This window comes from Eutrema salsugineum, unplaced genomic scaffold (assembly GCF_000478725.1).
Source record: "Eutrema salsugineum unplaced genomic scaffold, Eutsalg1_0 scaffold_4, whole genome shotgun sequence".
Taxonomy (NCBI): Eukaryota; Viridiplantae; Streptophyta; class Magnoliopsida; order Brassicales; family Brassicaceae; genus Eutrema; species Eutrema salsugineum.
In genome coordinates this window covers 111209-126758 of record NW_006256686.1, presented here as the reverse complement: position 1 = coordinate 126758, position 15550 = coordinate 111209, and the positions used below count along the sequence as shown (strand labels likewise).

Genomic DNA, 15550 nt, shown 5'->3' with positions numbered 1-15550 from the left:
ATAATCCTTCCTCCTTTGTATATGAACAGTTATTCCCCCAGACTTAGATTCTTTCCGGAAATCAGAAAAATGATCACAAAAACTCCATAAAATCGAACTCTAGCTTGCCTTGGGACTTAAAATTCGACCTGTCTAGACTCTCTAAGGCTTTTATTTCATTTTCTTTCCTATTTTCAGAAATATTTATTTATTTATTTTTATTGAAAAGGGAAAATGCCTTTTAAAGAGAGAGAGACTAGAAGACGAGATTGTACCAAAATTTGAGATTTTTCTAAGGCAAACTGATCTTCCTCATATGTTGAATCCTTCGGGGAAGTTTTCCAGCAAAATAGCTGGTCTCTGTCTTAGGTGACTGAAAACTGCTTCGTTCCTCTTTCTCTCCAACGTTTTTACACATATCTGCATATAAGACAATATAAAACAAGAGTGCATGTGGTTTGAAAGAGGGTTGGTTAAGGTGGGGAACTATCTAAAGATGAACTAGCCATTCAGGATCAACAGAGAGTGATAAAAGGGTAAAGGAGTCCGGAATGTATGATTCATTTTCCTGGTATAATGCTTCAATGAATGAATTAAGTCCAAGTTAAGTCCAAATAAAACAGAGCTAGTGTATTCCTTCATCTAAATCAAAATCATTCAAATTCTTTTGGGGTACTTCGTTTCAAATGTGCTTAGCTAATGCCTAGTCTAGTCCTAAATCATGAATGAGCATGTCACTAGGAACAGTATAAAAGCGCACAGTCAACTATCATTGATTCATGTTCCCCATTCCCTTTAAAACGTATTTTGTTTTGAAAATCGATTTTGAAAAGCTTTAAGGAAAATGCAAAAAGTGTAGATAATGCAAGACGCATGAAAGAAAAGTGGTTAGAAAGGGATGAAATCCTCCCCCAGACTAAAATCACACTGTCCTCAGTGTGAAACAAGTTGAGATTGGATGAGAAAAATGCATAGATAATCCAATTTGGTAAGGCCAAAGAGAACTAACCTGGATCTGGGATGCTGGTGGAGATGGACCGGATCCATTCGTAAAAGGTTGGGAAGGTGATAGGTGGTAATGGAAGGTGGTGGGAAGTGATGAATGAGGTGGAGTGGGGCTTGGTGAGGTGGAATGAGGTGAAGTGGGTAGTTTGGGGTCGGGTATCAACTGAACGACCATTTACCGCGGTCAGGAGTCATACACCCGCAGTAAACTGGTGCTCGGCCGCGGTCAGAAAGACGCAGCTGCGGTCGAAGTGGTGTTTGACGCAGTCCGAGCTCTCGCAACCGCGGGGGCTTAACTGCTGGGCCGAGCAGTCAGGGACCATCCTTCTTTTTGATTTTTTTGGTTTTTTGACTTTTTTGGGTTTTTTTGTTTTATAAGAAACATCTGAAACTAAGAAAAAGAAAAAGATTAATAGAAAAAGAAAGAAAACTCCTAAAGAAAACAATACCTAAATGGATTTACTCCCATTAAGCGCTTCTGTTTTAAGTCGTTTAGCTCGACTTTGGTGTAGGACGTGGCTTAGTCTAATGAAGAAAACTTTGTCCTAAGACAAGTATTTTTCAAAATCTCCTTGCTTTGCCTAGCAGGTTCTTCGTCACTCTAAAGTTCTTCTTCAAACTCTTTTGCTGCATAACGTTTTCCTGCTTTGTTGTTGTATGTTACAGCTTCTGTGAAGACATCTTGGTCGATATTAGCAAATGAAATCCTCCGGTTTTGCCAGTCCATTATAACTCTGGAAGTTGCTAGAAAAGACCATCTGAGAATCACTGGATGTGCTGCTTTTCTTGTTTCGACAATGTAGAAATCGACAGGCACAATGCAATCTCCTATTCTTAAAGGAATGTCATGAGCTATCCTTTTAGGTGTTGCATTGGAATCATCAGCTAGATTTATCCTTGCTCTAGTCTTGCGCAGGTGCTTAATACCAAGTCTCAAAGAAATTGCCTTGGACGTCATGTTAAGACAAGCTCCAAAATTACAAAGTATGTTTTTAAACATTTCACCTCTAATAGAACAAGAGATGAGAAACTTACCTATACCTTTGATTTTGTGAAGTCTTCGAACAGGTTTACCTTTTCTTGCATGATTGATATAGTCTTCTATTTCAGTGATTGATTCCTTGCTCTCACAGAAGTAATGGCCTATCATGAAGTCTTTGCAAGCTTTGGAAAAGGTGATCCCTTCAGGCAAGTTTCGAACTACATCATTGAACTCATCAAGCTTTTCTTTGCTGATTTTTGTTGGTGTAGTAGCTGCATTCCTCAGGTCTATGAAGGTGAATTGAACAAACAGCAGCATCAGATGATGTCCTGGGAAAGGAAAGACGTCTAGCTCTCCCAAAGTAGGTTCGGATATCCTCCTTTGTCTCCTTACTGTACCTAAAGAAAACTTGCAAGCAACCAAGATCCCATATATCATCGAAACCTGTATAAAGAGGGAACGTCTTCACAAACTTGTTGAATTCAATGAGTCTTTCTCTGGAGATTGGTGCTCTTAGTTCCACCTATATGAACAGACGATAGTATTCGTCCTCAAGGTATTGTCCTTCATATTCTTCGTCATATGCTAAAACTATGTTGCAGGGAAGTACCTCATCTTCTTCTTGAGATGTTTTGGAGCTGATGGCGTACACTGTTTGCTCAAGAAAAGGACATTCAGTAGGTGCATCTAATGAACATTGACCTGTGAGAATTGAAAAAGGTTGATGCGAATTTGACCGATGGTTTGCCGCGGGTGGAGGACACACGACTGTGGGAGAGGTGCTATTTACCGCGGGTAGAAGACTCACGACCCCGGCCGGAGGGTTGTTGGCCGCGGTCATGGGAGTTGCGATCGTGGGTGAGAGACTCCGAGATGGCTCAGTTGTTTCATCCTCTCCTTTGCCACCTAGACTGGTTTTTGGATCTTCCAACTCTATTTCCTCCTTTTTTAGGTCAAGATCTTTGATGTGAAGCTTTGAACCATATGTTTCACGCCCTTGCATAAGATTTTCTACCTTCTCTTCGAATTCATCAAGAGCATAGACTACTTTGTCCACGGTTGAGTCGATCTCTTCTGCTTTGTCTCGAACCTTGTGTATGCCATCCCAAATCTCTTCCACGTAGGAGTAGGTCTGGTTGCTATTATCATTGATAGTTTCTTTTGCTTCACCGAGTTTGATCTCTAAGGTGGATGGTTTTAACTTGAGCAGAAAGATCTTCAAGCTTTTTGTTTGCTTGAGTCTCGATGGTTTTAACTTGAGCAGAAAGATCTTCAAGCTTTTTGTTAAAGTGAGTCGACATGTTGTCAATTTTCTCGTGAAGGGGGGTTCTTGATACAGCTTGAACTGCGATAAATTTCATAATTACCGCTTCAAGCTGACTCAATCAATTACTGAGCTGGGTGTTCTCATCTTGCTGGAGCATTTGGTGAGGCAGACGACGAACATGAGGTCTAGGGTCCGACATGTGCTTCGCGTAGGGGGCGCACATCTTTTCCCAAAACTCGAGATCGGTCCTTCTAGTGTATTCGTTGAGGTCGTCCATATATTGGTCCTCTCTGCGTCTGGTTTCTCTAGGGGTGTTGTAAAAACCTCCCTCGTAGTAGAGATCTTGATTTATAGGGTTCATTGCTTTAGGAATGGAAACAAAAGAACCCAAAAATGGAAATATGCAGAAAAAGGGTTCTAAAGTCGATTTACCAACCTTTCTTAGGGTTTTTCGGAAAAGAAAACGCATGCCTTCCCCGACAACGGCGCCAAAAAATTGATGTGTGCTGTGGTGAAGGTGTCAAGTTTTACCCTAAATCTGTTCTACACGCTGCCCACGTTTTTAGTGAAGCAGTTTGCAAAGATTTTAGCCATTTGCGGGCATTGTCTCTCAAAGAGAATGGGAAAAGACTACACTTGTGGTAATCCCCATTTGCTGTAATGGTTGCACATAATTCTTCGAACGTCTCGATATGGTCTATCGGGTTTTCGAATGAAGAACCATAGAATTGATTTTGTTGAACTAAATGGATATAGGGTACTTTAATTTCGGTTTTGCCATCCTCTGGTAAGGCTGGTTGAATAGCTCTTCGTTCTCCCATGAACTTTTCGAGTGAATCAAAACTTCCAATCAGTTCATCACCATCTTCATGTTTTGCCGATCAGACTAGCTCATTGTCATCATAGATCGGTACTTCAAACTCATCATCAGTCAGGTCATCGTCGCTTGGATCACCATCCACATGATATGGTGGATCACCAAGAGTCCCGGGAACATGTTCCAGTCTCTCATTGCAGAAACCTGAAAAATTCAAAAGAAAAAGTAAAAGTAAACAAGTGTTCTAATGGATTTAAGCTGGGATTCGCAACGAAACAAATCAAAGTCGCCGGCAACGGCGCCGAAAACTTGATGCGATTATAAACGGGGTATTGGTTCGTTCTACTAAGCTTCAGGTTTTAAATTTATAACCCCTAAATGTCTGCAAATGCATAGATGTGCGCTGTAGTAGTTAGGGTATCGATCCACAGAGACTTATTTGTGAATTGACGACAATTCTTAAATCAGATTAGAACTAAACAAGTTGGGTTTTAGTTTTGGGTTTTGGTTGTCACTAACTCTAAACTAGAAAGCAAAACAAGTAAAAGCAATTGAAAACGAAAGGCAAATAAAAGCAAGTAAAAATCGAATAGATCAAAGGCAAATGGAAGCAAGTAAATAGCAAATGAAAAGCAAAGGAATTCGAAGTTTGTAAGCAATGAAAAACAAACGTTGGGCATCAAGGGTAATTCGCAGGGGTTCATGGACTAAGCTATGTCGATTTTAAACAAGTGATGAAGGTAATCAACTACGTATGTTCTAGAACTCGAGGCACGAAAGTATGAATAGCCTACTTTCGCAGCACTAAACAACAATCTCTCGCAACCCTGATCAGTAGGTTTCCACTCTGATCCTGGAAGGTAGAAGATGCAATAGCAGAACAAGACTCATCAACATTCACAACTCAACTACAAGTAGGTTTCCACTCCTATAGAAGAACTTCTTGTTTCACCCTAGTTCAGACAATCAATGAAAACTTTCGCAACATATCATATCAGATCGGCTTCTAAGTGGCCAGCAAAGAATCACACAGTAAGATTAAAGAGGCAAACGAAGAACATCTAGAAGATTATAAATCCTAAATCTATCGATTCATAAGCAAAGACACACAAAATTTCCTTTGAAAAATCCCTTTAAACTCAACTGGGTAACTACTCAAACATATTGTAAACAATCATCACAGAGTATTGAAAGTTGCAGGAAATTAAAGAAAAGAGGGAAGAAAAACAAAGAACAGAATCGCATATGGAGGCGCGATGATGCTCTCCTCGACGGCTCCACCTTCAAGGGCGGCGGCTCCTAGGGTTCGTGAAGCACACAAACTCTCTCTCTCTCTAAGTATGTCATCTCTAGTGGTCTCCTCTCTTTAGAATGACATAAAGAGGGTATTTATAGATTCTGGAGTTGTCCTGGACACTTAGGGCTTTAAAAATAACAAAAGGAATTGATATGGGCTTTAATTAAGTCGTCTGGAAAGTGAACGACTAATGTCCGCTGTCGCAATGGCTCTACCCGTGGGAAAACAGGTGTTGGCCGCGGTCCCGCCTCATGCTCTCTTCCGGAACTGCATTTTCTGTCATTCTTGCATCGGGAGTATCTGAAGATCTAACCGTTGATTGTTTCCAAACCAAGTGCATTAGAAAGCTGGTTGGATCCTCTATGGTGTCTCAAATGTTGGAGGTGATCGGACGGTGAGAAGGTCTTCATCGCTTGTCATACTTATGACGGTCTACATTTATCCAAACTTGCTTATTTGTTCCAAATTGCATATATTTTGCCCAAGTTTCCTGATCTAATGCTTTAATGAGAAAGTTAAGTCAAGATTAAGTCCAAATAAAATGAGCTAGTATATCCTGTCAGAAAGAATCTCCATGAATAGAAGTTCTCTGGTGGGAGTTCGTAGTGCAAGTATTCTAACTACCGCCTAGTCTAGGCCTAAATCACAAAAGAGCAAAAACGAGGAAATAGCGTAGAAGCACACTGGTCCAAATCATCATAGTAATGTTTATTGTGTTCCTGGTTTGAAAACATTTTGAAAAATTTTTGAAAAGTTTTCGAAAACTTTTTGAAATTTTTTTTTTATGTCCAAAACAAACTCAAAACAAATCAAATTTCGTTAGTAACGGATGAACATCCTCCCCCAGACTTATTTCACACTGTCCTCAGTGTGATAAAATCTAATAATGGATGGATAAGGAAATAGAAATTTGAAGTGTTTAGATGTACTTACCTTGCCGGAAGAATGAGTCGCGGTTGGAAGGATGGCACCGCAGATCGAAGTTTCAACGGGCCAGAGTGATAGCCGTTTTACGGTTTATGATTTCTGCTCATCTTTTATTCGTTCTTCTTTGTAAAATCTGAAATTAAATGAAACAAAAACAAAGCAACGAAATAGAAAATAAAGATCAAAGGGAAATAAGTAAAATACCAAGTGGGTTGCCTCCCACTAAGGCGTCTGCAAGATATGGCTTAAGACGTCTGCAAGATATGGCTTAAGACGTTGTCCATTGACAGTGAAATCACCTCCTTGGCGGTTCCATAAAACCACAGCACCATAGGGTAAAACCTGAAAGGTCTAAACCATCGAGATTTAAGCTTTCCGGGAAACAATTTTAGACGTGAGTTATAAAGTAGAACCTGGTCATTAGGTGAGAACGTCTTATAAACTATTTTCCTGTCATAAAACTCCTTTGTCTTCTCCTTATAGATCTTAGAATTCTCATAGGTGTTATGGCGAATCTCGTCTAACTCATTTGGCTGAATCAAACGTTTTGCACCTGCTGTCTGGATGTCGTAATTCAGCTTTCTTATTGCCCATTCTGCCCTGAGCTCTAACTCCCATGGAAGATGACAAGCCTTACCATAAACGAGATGAAAAGGTGTAGTGCCCAATGGGGTTTTGAACGCAGTTCTATATGCCCAAAGACCATCATCAAGCTTTGCTGACCAATCTTTTCTTGTTGGTCCAATTGTTTTTTCCAAAATTTCTTTGAGTTCTCTGTTTGATACCTCCACTTGGCCACTCGTCTGTGGTGATAAGGTGTAGCTACCTTATGTTTCACTCCATTTTTCTTCAAGAGATTCTCAAACACTTTGTCGATGAAGTGAGAACCACCATCACTGATGACGAGTTGCGGAACACCAAATCTTGGAAATATGATCGACTTGAACATCTTCATTACTACGTTTTTGTCATTTGTGGGGCTGGCTATGGCTTCTACCCACTTAGACACGTAGTCAACAACAACAAGGATGTACTTGTTTCCAAAAGACGAAGGAAAAGGATCCATAAAGTCGATTCCCCAAACATCAAAAACTTTGACTTCTTGAATGAAGTTTTGTGGCATCTCTTTTCCTTTGCTGATGTTCTCTTGTCTTTGGCAAGCATCACACTCAGATACGAATTTATGGGCGTCCTTGAACATGGTAGGCCACCAATAACCAGCTTGTAAAACCTTCGCTACAGTCTTATCAGTAGCAAAGTGTCCAGCATAGTTAGATCCATGACAATGAAAAAGGATTTCTGGAACTTCTTCTTCAGAGATGCAACTGCGAAACATGTTATCTGCACACTGCTTATAAAGATATGGTTCATACCAAAAGTACCTTCTTATATCACGCAAGAACTTCTTTTTGTTGTAGCCGAAGAATCGTGGCGGTTCGACCTCTGCTGCTAGGTAATTCGCAATATGCATAAACCAAGGAAGCTCGGAAGGTTTTGCTTTTGGAGGCGGGGCTGGACGTGTCTCTGGGGTGATTACTTTAGCATTACCATCTTTCTCTACGTCTCAAATAGGGTCTTGAGAGGTCGATGTCGAGCTTGCACCAGGTGAGGTAACTTTGCCCTTAGATTGCTTTGATTTGCGCTTAGACTTCCTTGCTTTGTGCTTTGATTTTCTCGACTCGACAACTCTCTTAGGCTCGACTAAAGGGGCTTGTATAGAAACGTGTTGGCACCTTCCCTTGTTATCTTCAGGGTCTAGAATCAACTTCTCTTCCTTGTAGATGGTTATACAGTAAGAGCCTTCCACCACTACAGACTGCAGGATAGAAGATTCTCTTTTGACTTTAGAAAAACAAACTCTTCGGTTGGGATAATCAACAACTGCCCCCACTGTTGCAAGGAATGAACTTCCAAATATTAACGTCCTGGGAGAGTCATTTTCCATCTCAAGAATGTGAAAATCAACAGGAACAAGACACCCTCCTACTTGCACCATCAAATCTGTTACAAAACCATACGGAATCGTGCTTGAATTGTCTCCAAACTTAACAGAACCATGAGGAGGTTTGATGTCACGCATCCCCAGCTCGGTTGCAATTGCTTTAGATATCACATTCACATTTGCTCCTGTGTCACATAGAGAGTCAAGAAATTCCATACCTTCAATTATGCAGGGGAAGACAAACTTCACCGAATCATTTATCTTATGAAGCTTCCTTTGGTGTGGAACTTTTCCTATAGCATCATACTCTTCAGGACATGCTGGAGATTCAACTTCAGTGTCCTGATTGCCAGGAATAGGCGTGACTTCTCTCTCACCATCAGTGTCTATGACATTGCAACGCCACATCGGATTGTCTATGGTTTTTCCCGGAAGATGATCATCTTGTCTCTTCACACTTTCTCCAATTTTTCCGATTTGTTTCTCGAGCATCTTGACATGAGTTGAGAGGTTAGTGAACTTCTGAAATGACTCCTCATTGTTCTTGTTGAGGTGATCATTCATGATGTCTAACTTGTACCCAATCATTCATGTTGTCTAACTTAAGCTCAAGGTTGCGGATGTCTTGGGCGATTTCTTCATGTACCTCAGCGATTCGTCTCTCCATAGCTTTGGTGCTTTTTGAACTATATATGATTTGCGATAGCTGCACGTCCATGCTATCAACATGAGTGGAAAGAGCTTCAAATTTACCATTAAGGTCAGTGTATAAGCAGTCCACTCTTATATCCACATCGTCTGCTAATCTTTGCAGCTTCATAAGAAGTGGTTGCACCATAAGCTCGAGTTTGTCGTCTTGAGAGGTTGGGGGTGATTTTGGAGCAGATTGGAGATTCATATGGGTGTGATCTTATGCTCCAAGTTGATGATTAATCTCAGCTGCATTAACTGCTTTGCAGACATTAACAGAACGCTGCTTGTTTTGGAGAAACAATTTCACCATCGCTTTAAGTTCTTCAATCTCCTTATGATCATGGGAAGTAGAACGTGATGTTCTTCCTTGATCATGACAATTGTTTTGCTGCTTGCAGCAAGATTATTAATCAAGATGTAAGCTTCTTCTACAGTCCTTGTCATGAAGTTTCCATCGCTTGCTACATTTAGAGGCGCCTTAGATGTCCATTCAAGACCTTCGTAGAAGGTATTCAAGACGCATGTCTCTGTAAAACCGTGGTGAGGTCATTCTCTTGTGTAGCCTTTATAACAATCCCAAGCTTCATGAAAAGGTTCGCCTCCTTTTTGTTGGAACCTATAAATCTTGTCTCTAAAGAAGTTTGATCTATAGATGGTGTAGAAATGGTTAAGGAAGGCAGCCTTGCATTCGTCCCATGATCCGAGTGAACCAGGAGACAAAGATTTAAACCATGCACGTGCCTTATCACAAAGAGAAAATGGAAAAAACTTGCACTTTATGAAATCTGCAGGAACTCCGATCGATTGCTTAGTGCTGCAGATTTCTTCCAAATCTTCGAGATTGTCCATAGGATTCTCCGATGCATCGCCATGGAACCGGTTCTGCTTGACCAATTTTATGAGCTTCGGGCTAATCTCATAGTCTACATTGATGGGTTGTAGACTAATGGGAGAACGGTTCTCATAGAAAGCATACGGAGTGTTATAATCTCTTAGAGTTAAGCGAGGAGCGTTTTGAAACCTAACGTGCTCATCAACGTTTTGCTGGACGTGGTGGTTATCTCTAAGTCTATCTAAACCTTGCAAGTGTCTATTGTTATCGCCCATCTCTAATTTTTGTGTGTGTGTGTGTGTGTTTTTTTTAAATTAATTAATTATTTAATTTATGTATATATATAAATATATATTTATATATTTTTTTTTTTTTTAGTTTATATATATATATAATTTTTTTTAAAAAGAATTTAATGTTAATATATATATATATAGATATATATATTTTATATATAATAATAAATATTTTTTTTAGTTATATATATATATCTATATATTTATATTTTTCCGTTTTTTTATATTAATTTCTATATATGTATATATATTTTTTATATAAAATAATAAATAATTTTTTTTTTTTAATGAATAAGAGAACGTACCTTAGACTCGATTCTGACCTGAAACTCGTATGCAACGTTAAAGGTCCCTGGCAACGGCGCCAAAAACTTGATGTGCTCAGGTTTTAACCCTAGTTTTCTGCAAGCGCACAGATGTACGTTGTAGTACTTAGGGGTCGATCCACTGAAGACCAAGTAATTGCAATACGAGTTTACTAGAGATGAGAACTGAGCTAAGATGAAAATATGGGTGTTTGTTTTGGGGTTGTGAACAGTGACGAAAATAGAAAATAATAAACTTAAAAACTAGTAAACAATAAGATCAAATCAATACGAGAAGGTGTTGGGCATTAGGGAATTCGCCGGGAATCATAGACTAGCTAACAAGAGAATCAAACATAGAGTTTTCTATAGATGTGTTCCTGAAATCAAACCCAGACTAACCTACTCACGTAGTATTAATCACAAATCAATTCACTCAGATTTACTAAACTCCCATTCAGTTCGCTAAGTATCTAGACAAATTAGTTTGATAATTTCACAAAACGCTTTAGATCGACCCACACCGTCTAAGAGAATTTGTTCATCTAAATAGGGTTAATCGATTCAACAACACTTTCGATGAGTAAATCAACCTAATCGCAGTAGCTAGATGATCGATCCAAGCCACATAAACGAAACGCAAATTTAGATGAAGAACTCTAAAGATAAACCCTAATCTAACAAACCAGAAATCAATCCATGAATCCCTTTGAAAAATCCCTTAAAACCCAACAAGGGAATTACTTAATCATAGTGAATAAAAACATCACAGAAGTATTGTAGTTTGCTGGAAATTAAATAAGAGAAAGGTAAAGAACAAAGAACGAGCGAGGATGAAGATGGAGATCGATGGTAGCTCCTTCAGCGACTCCTTCTTCTCCCGAAGACAGCAACTCCGAGGCGTGCGGCTCTTCTCTCCTCTCTCTCCACGACTTGGTCATTAGAATGACCTAAAACGAGTATATATAGCCTTCTAATTCGTTGGAAACATCTAGGGTTTGAAGAATGAGTAGTGAGCTGGACTTGGGCTTGAATTAGGTCACTTTCGGACGTCAACGTTGTCTGGCCGCGGTCGCGGTGGTCCTGACCACGGGGAATCATGGTCTGGCCGCGGTCGCGGCCTATGCTCTCCTTCGAGACTGCGTTTTCTGTCTTTAGTGCATCAGGAATATCTGGAGATCCAACCGTTGGATTATCTCCAAACAAATTGCATTAGAAATCTGATTGTCTCCTCTATGTTTTCTCACAGATTGGGGATGATCAGACGGTGAGAAGGCCTCCATCGAGTGCAATACTTCTGACGGTCTGCATTTATCCAAAATTGCTCATTTGTTCCAAATTGCACATCTTTAGTCCAAGTTTCCTGAAAAGTCTTTTTAATAATCTAAAACATAGAAATCACTTAAAAACCACTGAAAACAGAGTTAAAACACCTGCATAAGACATTAAAACGATCCATAAAAATGGTCAAAATCCGGTGTTATCATTCGCCAAAGTCATTCAGTCACAAGCTTGCATTGGTAAGAATCGAATTTCTGATGTCATCATGGATTCATGTAACTCTGCTATTCTGTACCACTTTTTAAGTTTAGATATGATTAAAAAAATATACTCAATGGTTAATATAGGCCTGTCAGCCAAAAAACAATATGCTTCAGAATTTTTTTAAAGGAAGTCATAAGGACTTAATCTTATACTTGGTGATATCATATCTTTAGAAGAAACACGATCCAATGGAACGTATACAATATTGCAGCTGAGGCAGAAAGTGAGCTTATTGTTATTCGCAGATGTCAACGGATGTAAGTCAGTTCAACTTATTTCTTACTCTCTTCTCTTTATTATTTTCAGTTTGATAACTTGAAAGGAACATTTAGACACTTCAGTCTTATTCCACCTGGTGGCGGAGGAACCTATTGGCTAAAGGTTTGCTACATACTAAACAAAAATCTGTTCTCTAGAACTTTGAAATTTAACTGCTTCCTTGTATTTATTTTTTAGTTACAGTAAAAGTAAGTGGATAAAGCTAATGGAGGCATTGAATCTGTAATTAAAAGGGTTTATAATGCCCAGGGAAAAATAGCAGAAGCATTAGCTGCACCTGAAGAGGGTGTTAAAGGAAGTAAAGCCAAGAAAATAGCCAGTGATGGGTGAGGCGTGCAAGAAACAGAGCCATTACAGACAAAGCTTTAACTCTTCTCCCATCTAATGCAATGTGTGCCAGCCTCATTTGATCATCCCTCGGATCAGATCTTCCATTAAAAGATAAATTCTATAAAAAAAAATTGATATTCACAATCCTCGAGTTCATTGATTTAGCAGGAAGTAGTACCAAACCTTCTTTTTGGTCAAAGGAAGAATCAATGGTTGTTAAGATTGTTGTAGTTTGCATGATGTAATTTTTTTTTCATGTCTTTGCAAGATAAATGTGATAATCTTTACTTAGACTCACAGACTTTAACACAGCTTCATGTTAGAGATTTGAATATGTGGTCTTTCCAACTTCGTTGGGAGTTTAAAGTTGCATAGCATTAGAGAACTTTTTTCTGGTAAACACAAGAACACAAGATGAAGTTTAAAAGACTAATGCATTACTTAAATGGACATTTAAAAGAACAAAGGACAAAAACTAAAAGACGTTAGTCAAAACATTGCGATCTTGTGATCTTTGTGTCAGTCGATATTTATGTTAATAATAAGACACTGATATGTTTTTAAAAATCTTTTTTTTTATTGTGTTTTAGATGTATAAAAGCAAATGGTTTCAGCTGAATATTTATGTGTTTTAAATATTTATGTTAATAATAAGACACTGATATGTTTTTTAAAATATATTTTTATTGTGTTTTAGATGTATAAAAGCAAATGATTTCAGCTGAAAGCTTAACCTGATGTGGTAAATCTTTGTTTCTGTTAAGTTGTACGATGTAATTATTTGTATAGAAGGGGATAAGATGCATGCACAAAATAACTCCTTGTGGCACTGATCAGCATTGGGCTCAGGGGATTAGAACAATAAGATAAATATGAAGAAAAATCAATGGGAGAAGACAAAGATGATGAAGAAGAAGAATATAAAAAAATATATTTTATATTGCTTTTCTTTTCTTTTTGTTTTATGACTACCTTGGTAATACTTTGGATTTTATTCGATACAATCAATTCAATTGGCCAGTTGTCATCTTCAAATTAGTGTTCCAGTGATAAAAAAATCTATAGAACTTTCCAAAGTTCATTACACGAGTTCAGTGAGAGGAAGAAGAGAAAAGAAAGATAAGAAGAAATATTTAAGAATAATGAAATAGGAATAAAACGAAGATGAGAAGCTCAACCATAGCAAATATTTAGAACATTGACTATCAAGACAAGAAGCCAAAAGTAAATTTACCTATGGTATAATTTAAATTATATATAAACCGTATACTTGAGATCTCTTTTAAAAGAGAAAAGTAATAGCATTATGTTGGTGATTCTCAAGGAAGTAGTACCTAAGGTGAAATGGGAAAATATCCAATATTGGTAAAATCATACAAAAAGAAAAGACAAAAGATAGCTTCAAGAAGTAAATATATGAGGCTAAAGACCGTGATGAATAGTCCATGAGAGAAATATATGCAATAGAACCCTTACGGTGGAGTGATGGACCAAATTTGAGAGGCATTTTTAAACTACAGAGACATTGATATTAGAACTTGGAAATAAATCGAGTGGAAAGATTGACGGATGTTAAAACGAAGTTCCATATTGATATATTCTTCAGATACGAGCATAGTATTCCTTTTGTTTTTGCATTCTAACTCTTTATATCTTTTATGGAATTTTTCAATTTGAAAAGTTATGTGAGCATGTATAAGCTCATGTAATTTAAATAATTACCATATTTGCCCTACTTACATTAGGATTTTCTGCAATGGTTAACAAAAAAATTGGGATGAGTTATGTTAAATTTATATAAAAACCAGCATAATACATTAGTTAGTTTGTGTAGATACTGTCAAAATATTAGTTTGTGTAGATACTGTCAAAATATAGTTCTCTTCAGAAATACGCTTTATTTAAAAAAAATATCATTTTTATCTATGATATCATCAACCATTGTACATTGCTCTCAAACTGACAATGGTCGATATAAATTAGTTTTCTAAAAATATAATATTTTTGTTTCTTGTTTTTATCGGATGCTTGCTTAATCTCAAAATAGTAACTCTTAACATTGTCTAGGGTGGTATCTGAATTGCTGCAACTTTTTTTTATTTTATTTTTTAAAAATAAATGTTAAATTTATTCACACAAAAAAAATGTTTTTGTTTACATCAAATGTAGCATTGTTTTCAACAAGAAACAGAGCTATTCTACCACACTATTTTAGCCTTAGTGTTACAACTTCTTTGATATTATTAACTAATTATTTTTATCATATAATATTCAATTTTATTTGTCATTTTTGCATTTTGTTTTATATTTTATGTTTGTCTAAGAATCGATTTGTTCTATATTTTAACATTAATAATCATGTTAACTATTACTTGTGTTTTATAAAGTTTTTGTGCCTGCACATGGCGCAGGCCCTACCTAGTTTACCTTATAATTATGTGAATATTTTGTTTTATTTTCTTATAATCTGCTCAATAAGATATATAATTTTCTTAATATCTTTTGTAATTTTGCAAATTTTGCAAACTTGAAATATTTAACAGAGCAACCATTTATAAATAGTCGTATATGGTATAGTGGTATCATAGCTTGACTCTTAGAGGTACACGATTCGAATCCGTTAATAATTTAACACAAAACGACATCGCATCATATACCTTTAGTGAGGATTCCAGCATGGCAGATGATTCAAATTCGTTAATAATTTATCAAAGTTGACTAACATGTAAAAAGTCAATGCATGTCGACATGGCATCATATACCTGTTTTAATGAAGATTCCAGCATGACAGATGATTCAAATCCGTTAATAATTTATTAAAGTTGACTACCATGTAAAAAGTTAATGCATGTTTTGATAAAAAAAATTGAGTTCGAATACGAATTTTCAAATTATTAATAGTTCACGCATATGTGGGCATAGTAAGAATGTACATGCATTAATCGGTACTATTTTATGCAGTTGAAGTACGAATAAACCGCTTTCCCGTCATTTCATCAATGGTGTTTGACTCATGCAATGTGTCCTCATTATGGCTCACGGCTCCAAGTCATA

At 37.4% G+C, this 15550-nt stretch overlaps 1 non-coding gene across 1 annotated transcript; it reads left to right on the top strand.

Moving 5' to 3' along the window:
* Positions 1-9441: 9441 nt before the first annotated feature.
* Positions 9442-9552, top strand: LOC112084872. Its single transcript, XR_002898529.1, has one exon. It is a non-coding gene; the product is annotated as a small nucleolar RNA R71 (small nucleolar RNA).
* The last annotated feature ends 5998 nt before the right edge of the window (positions 9553-15550 follow it).